Genomic DNA, 6,541 nt, shown 5'->3' with positions numbered 1-6,541 from the left:
TAAAAGTTATTGATTCTAGTCTTCGAATGAATTTTGTTTTTCGTGGTTATTCATGCGCTCATAATAAACTTTGAAATTTATAAACTGGGCTTCGGGGTTAATTGTCAAGCTTGCGGTCTACATCCAAGCACACTCTAAAAATAAGCGCCTCCCATTTTCTCAAAACCTCTCCTCAGCAAGAGTGTCAGTCTCTCTCATCTGTTCAAGTGAACTGACTATTTCTAATTCTAAACCCTAATCCTAAATCAACCCAACCCAGAGCGGAATCTAAGCATTTTCTTATCATCTTGCCATCCTACACTCCTGAGTGGAATCATAGCAGACAAGTCAGCTCCTAAAGTAGTCGCCCATGTAGAAGACTTCGAAGACGACGACGAGCCACAGTATGTCATCGCAAGAAGACGTTTGAGTACAGAGTCAACTGATCCTGGCAGAACAATAGCAAATGTCCTAGAGGACATCGCAGCTAGTCATCCTCCTCCCACCAATTGCACTTCAACCCATAGACCCAATTCAACGCACAGATCTAGAGGGCAGCACCGATGACACCTCGAGAGCGCTCCTGGATCTAAAGAGAGGAACGCATATGAGCGATTTGGTAGAGATACATTTGGCAACAAAAAAGATGTGAGTTTTCTGAAATTGTATCTTTTTCACGTATGGTTGGTCATGACTACAGATTGGTTGTTAATATTGTAATTTGGTTGTTAGGGTTACAGATTGATTGTTAACATTAGAGATTGGTTGTCAATGTTACAGATTGGTTGTTAAGATTATAGATTGATTGTTAACATTAGGGATTGGTTGTTAATTTTACTGATACGTTGTTAAGGTTTCTCTATTTGTTAAGGTTGTGATTGATTTTTAATGGTGTATATTTGTTTATGTCTAGGTATGATTACAAGATTTACGTTTACATCTACATAAAAGCTATTATTGAAGGAAGAAGCGTTCGACACTTCACACCCGAAGATCAAACTATATGGGTCATGCGAGTGAAGCTAGCATCTCATTTACTAATTGAGGGGAGAATGAAGAAAAAAACTTCTCGATAAACTTGACGATGATGACGTTGAAAGAACAGATCCATAATATAAAGAAGATCTGGATCATAGGCTTGATTGTTAGTGTTGAAAACAACTTTAACTGGTTTTCAAAACACTATTAAATGTTGTAAATATTATGAATGTAAATATTTAATTGTTTATGGTATGTAAGTGAGTTTATGAGGAGTAATCTATTGGTTGTTATGTTTACACGTTATTTCAGATTAGAGCTTAGTTGTTAAGATTACAGCTTAGTTGTTAAGGTTATGACTTAGTTGTTAATGTTACAACTAAGCCATAATCTTAACAACTAAGTCATAACATTAACAACTAAGTTGTAATCTTAACAATTGTGTCGTAACCTCAACATTTGTGCCGTAACTTTAACAAATAAGCCGTATTCTTAACAACTAAGCGATAAGATTAACAACTAAGTCTTAAATTTAACAATTTTGCCGTAACTTTAATAACTAAGCCATAACCTTAATAACTGTGTAGTAACCTTAACAATTGTGCCATATCCTTAACAACTAAACCATAACCTTAATAACTAAGCGATAACCTTAACAATTAACCTTAAAACTTAGTACTAAACTTCACGACTTATGTTTAATGCATACTATTGTTTCATGCATTCTTTGGTCAAAATTATGCACAACATTGTAAGATACAATCCAAGAGGATATCATCCAATATATATTGTTAGCTGCTGATACAAAATATTAGCATTTAATACACATGGTTAGCAACTAGATAGGCTCGTTGCGTGTTTGTCGATTGTGACATTCCATGTGGCATCGGGAGCACTTAACAGGATGGGTATTCAGCGACCTATTGTTTATTCGTCTGTTGCATTGTCTTCTATGTCTTTTTTTAGTAAGGGAAGCCTTAAACTGGCGGTCATCTGGTGGTACAACGCTCTTCTCGTAATCTAGAATAGGAAAGAGGATTGGTGAAAGTACCCTAGAGGGGGTGAATAGGATAATTTCTATCTAATCCGATATCGATGCCAAAATTAAAACTCTACAATGCAATATCCTAACAATATAATGTACTACAAATTATAAGCAAGAATATGCAAGGATAAACAATATGACAATAGGCGATATAAGAGAAATATATGCCAAAGCCAAACACAAACACAGGGATTGATCACGGAGTTCAGTCAACCCACGACCTACGTCTTCGCTCCTCACCTCGAGGAGATCTCCACTATCAATCAAAATGACTACACAATCAGTTTTCAAAGCTTACCGAAAACTTTTATAATCCACACATTGTCAATCCCACAATACACTCTTCTAAGTGTTGGCCTAGCCGTGTCACCTTTCTCAAGTGCTTGGCATTACTACCTCTCTCTAGGCTTTTATAATCAGGTCAATCCTCTTGGAATCGACTCATGTCTCTCACCAACCACTCCTTTAAGTATCCTTGTGTATTGTTTACATCGGGAACGATTCTTATTGCAGATTCCATTACAAATGTTTTAACGAAAATAAAAGAGTGAGCCTTACACGCATAAAACTTTTCTTTACAATAAAATCAAAATAATTGGTGTTCCCTAGAAACACACGCAGAAGCTCCTACGTAGTAGCTCCTGCTTACGTGGTATTTTTGCCTGTACCGGGGATGCGTAATCCGTGGACCATCGAACCAACGCTCCGATTCGGATGCGAAGAAGGATTGACGTTGATGTTTTGACGTGGAAACAATAACAGAAGAAAATATCTTAGCAAAGTTAAATAAATACTCTTCTCAAGATCAAATCTAAGTTTGAACTCGAGGAAACACCGAAGGGCTCTTGAAATTACTTGAAAGTGGAATACGACTCTCTCTCTTGCTCTCCAAGTTCGCCAAAAGCTTGTCTCTACTTCGTGCTCAATGCTCCTTCAGTTCGTCCTTTCGCCAGTGCGTGTACAAGTGTGCCAAGAGGGTATTTATAGCCAATGGAGGCCGTAACCGTCGAAAAAGAGTTGAAACAACTGGTAACCATCATCTCCTTTAGGCGAGATAGTGTTTACTATCTCGGCTAAAGGAGGTGGTTCCAGCCAGTTTGTAACCATTGCCCACTCTCTTAAATTGCGATAAATGCTGCCTTTATTGAGGGTAGTGGGCGTATTTCACAACTATAACCGTCCATTAATGTTAATGAATGTTTCCCAGTAGTTAAGGAGCCGTGTGGGCCCCGTAAAAAGTCACAAAATCGTCAAAAAACATAAGAGGCTGTATCGCAGTTGGCGAGACAGCTCTCACTGTCTCGCGTATCCGAGACAGTGAACACTGTCTCAAAAACGCGAGATAGTGAAGACTATCTCACCAACTATGTGACAGCTCCGTGTCCCTTTAAGTTGTCATTTTGCGTTCTTCTTTACTTCATTTTGCTTTGGCTACTCTTCATTGACTTAGATGATGACGTTCTTTGTCTTCTCTCAGTCTTGAGCTATATTTAGGACCTACAGGTAATTTTTAACGCCTACAGATACCCCCTTCAAAGTATTCAGCCTCCTTAGTATTTTATCGAGGAGTCTGAAATACTTTTGACAATATATGCCCTGCTTCTGCCAAATGTTGGACTGTGTAGAAGGACCCGTAAGTGGCTTTAGTTTCTTGACTTCTTTAGTCTTTAGCTTCCTCTATATTTATTGAGGAGTCTGAAATACTTCTGGTACTGTGACGTCACTGACCATTGTTAAAATCTGGAATTGAAGTTGATGTATTGACTTTTGAGAAGTTGAATTTGCTCGTATCGTTGAGTTGACGCTTAATTGATCATCTTTGTCAGGAGTTCGTAGCTGAATTGTAGTTGGACTCACGGAGATAATTTGGAAATATAACTATCTTGAGTCAAATCTTAGTGTAACTACTTATGTATTGCTGGACGCTGATTTTTGTTGTTGGTGTAAACACAGTTTATACTCGTACGTAGCTGGACTTGAACTGAGGAGCAGACTCGATTAACGGTAACCCCTCATAATAAGAATGAGTGACACTACTCTGGCCCGTAACTGCATCGACGGTGAAGATTGTGGAAGGAAAATGGACTGATACAGGAGATACACATAAGCTGTGTAAGTATAGTCCTAAAATTTTAGAGAAAACGGTATATCTTACTCCATAAGATATAGTCGCTATCTCATAACAGGTGTGACGATTTTCTATTTACCACATGTATAAAAGAGATATGCGTTACTATGCATGGGCATTATAACGGCATACGTAAACCTTTCAATACATGTGGGATGATATGAAATCGCCCCTATGTATTCTGAAGTGTGTTTTGTCCAAGCAAAACAAATACTTTTAAGCGTCGATCCCCTCAAAGGAGGATACCGGCTCTTCTCGAGGGTATCTCAAAGGATACAAACGAGGATCTGCATGCAAATATAGGTACATGTATATGAAATTGACAAAATACAGTATCTAAATTCATGAAAGGGTGAAGGAAACGTACCCCCATGCGAAGCGGCAACAGGGGCAGCCTCTTCAGGGGACTGAGCAGTCGAACGGCCTCGGGAACCTCTGGATCGACGTGGCGACATGATGAGTAAATGATCTACAAGGAAACCCAACGAAAAAGGTCAGGATTTTGAGCAAGAAATCGACCAAAATATCACAAAATATAGCCGAAACAGTGCATGCAAGGTCAAAGTTGAAAAAAATCAAAGTTTTAAAGAAAAGAGGGAAATCAAACCTATCAGATCCGAGTGGAATCTCCCCGAACAAAAGCACCACCCAAGTCGGCAACAAAGAGGAGAAGAAATAGAAGAAAACTGGTCCAAAATCGCTGAAGAAATCGCCTGAAAATCGCCAAAATCCGACGTAAAAAATCTCAGAAAAAACCCTAAGTCGGGTTTTATAACCCCCGACTTAACCGAGCGGGATAGATTTTACTGTCTCGCATCGCGAGACAGCTTTTACTGTCTCGCACCGCGAGACAGCATTTACTGTCTCGCACCGCGAGACAGCATTTACTGTCTCGTACAATGAGACAGTATAAGCTGTCTCGTATCACAAGATGGCAATGATTCTTTGAGTATAATAGGCGATATCGTGCTGTTTCGATACACATGGATACTCCAATGGGTACACGAGTCTAAACTGTTTTCCTACATTCGACGGGAAGTTTCTGGATAATATTACTCTTGATATTCTTAAGGATAACCTGACGAACTTTCGAGAGACAAACAAGCATCAATCTGGAAATACAAACTTCAATTCAAGATCTCAACAACGGTCGAGCGATAAACGCAGTGCCGAAGAAGTATTAGCTATTCTACAAAGAACTGAATAGACTAATAAATGAAGAGATCAAGAGCCGAAGCCATTTTACAGATTCTTCTACACGATCTACTCAACCAAGCATTGAAGGGATCGTAAGTAAAATCTATCTTATCCAAAGTATCCCATGCTCCTCTATAAAAGAATGAGTCTGGAATACTTTGGAGGGGGTATTTGTAGGCGTCAAAAAATGCTATGGGATATCCAAACATAGAGAAAATCATTCAAAAGAAATCGACAGATATGAACTGTCTCGCCAGCGAGACAGACTTTGCTGTCTCGCCAGCGAGACAGACTTTGCTGTCTCGCCAGCGAGACAGACTTTGCTGTCTCGCCAGCGAGACAGACTTTGCTGTCTCGCCAGCGAGACAGACTTTGCTGTCTCGCCAGCTTTGCTGTCTCTCCAGCGAGACAGTATTTGCTGTCTCGTCAGCGAGACAGTATTTGCTGTCTCGCCAGCGAGACAGTATTTGTTGTCTCGCAGCGAGACAGTGTATGCTATCTCGCAGCGAGACAGTGTTGAAATGGTCAAAACTACCTTAAGTAACTCCCACCCACGTGTCCATTAACTGCCAAGGGACATGGAGAACATCGTGGACGAAAATCACGTGAATAACTGCCAAAATAACGGAGTTTGAAACGTGGGAAAGCAGTTACAGCGAAAACTGCCTGGAATACTCGTTTTCCGAGACAGTATTTACTGTCTCGCGCGAGATAGTAAACACTGTCTCGCCGTACTAATTCACTGTTTTGTTGAGTTTTTTTAGTTACAGACCCCTGAGGCTATAAATACCCCCCTAGGGTCATTTCTGAGGAGGATCGAGCATATTTTCGAGCAATCCAGAGCAGAGAGAGAGAGAGAGCAGATTTAAGTTTTCGTGTAACTCCTTGAAATTGAGCTTTGACTTGATTTTAAGAAGAACGACTATCTTACTTTGATAAGATATCGTTTCAAGTTCTCACTTCGATAAACGAAGTCAGAATCAGTAAACCCCCTTCACGATCTGTGATTCGGCGGTCCACGAACCAAAGCGTTCCCGGCACAGGCAAAGTCCCACAAAAACAAGAATCGATAGACGATTTTTGTGTTATTTTCCAAGAGAGTTGTAATTTGCTTATTTTTCGTTGTAATTCGCTGTAAACAAATTAAGTTTCAATGGAATCTACAATGAAAACAACTTTCGACGAAAACAAACTGGCGACCACAGTGGGAGCCA

The 6,541-nt window shown here is 39.8% G+C and overlaps 1 long non-coding RNA gene across 1 annotated transcript; it reads left to right on the top strand.

Moving 5' to 3' along the window:
* On the top strand, nt 7–1,238 carry LOC109826320. The gene is made up of 2 exons (XR_002243275.1): nt 7–627; nt 893–1,238. It is a non-coding gene; the product is annotated as an uncharacterized LOC109826320 (long non-coding RNA).

The sequence above is a fragment of the Asparagus officinalis genome, chromosome 10 (genome assembly GCF_001876935.1).
Source record: "Asparagus officinalis chromosome 10, Aspof.V1, whole genome shotgun sequence".
Classification (NCBI taxonomy): Eukaryota; Viridiplantae; Streptophyta; class Magnoliopsida; order Asparagales; family Asparagaceae; genus Asparagus; species Asparagus officinalis.
The sequence above is the reverse complement of the archived record's forward strand: the minus strand, read 5'-3'. Positions and strand labels throughout refer to the sequence as shown.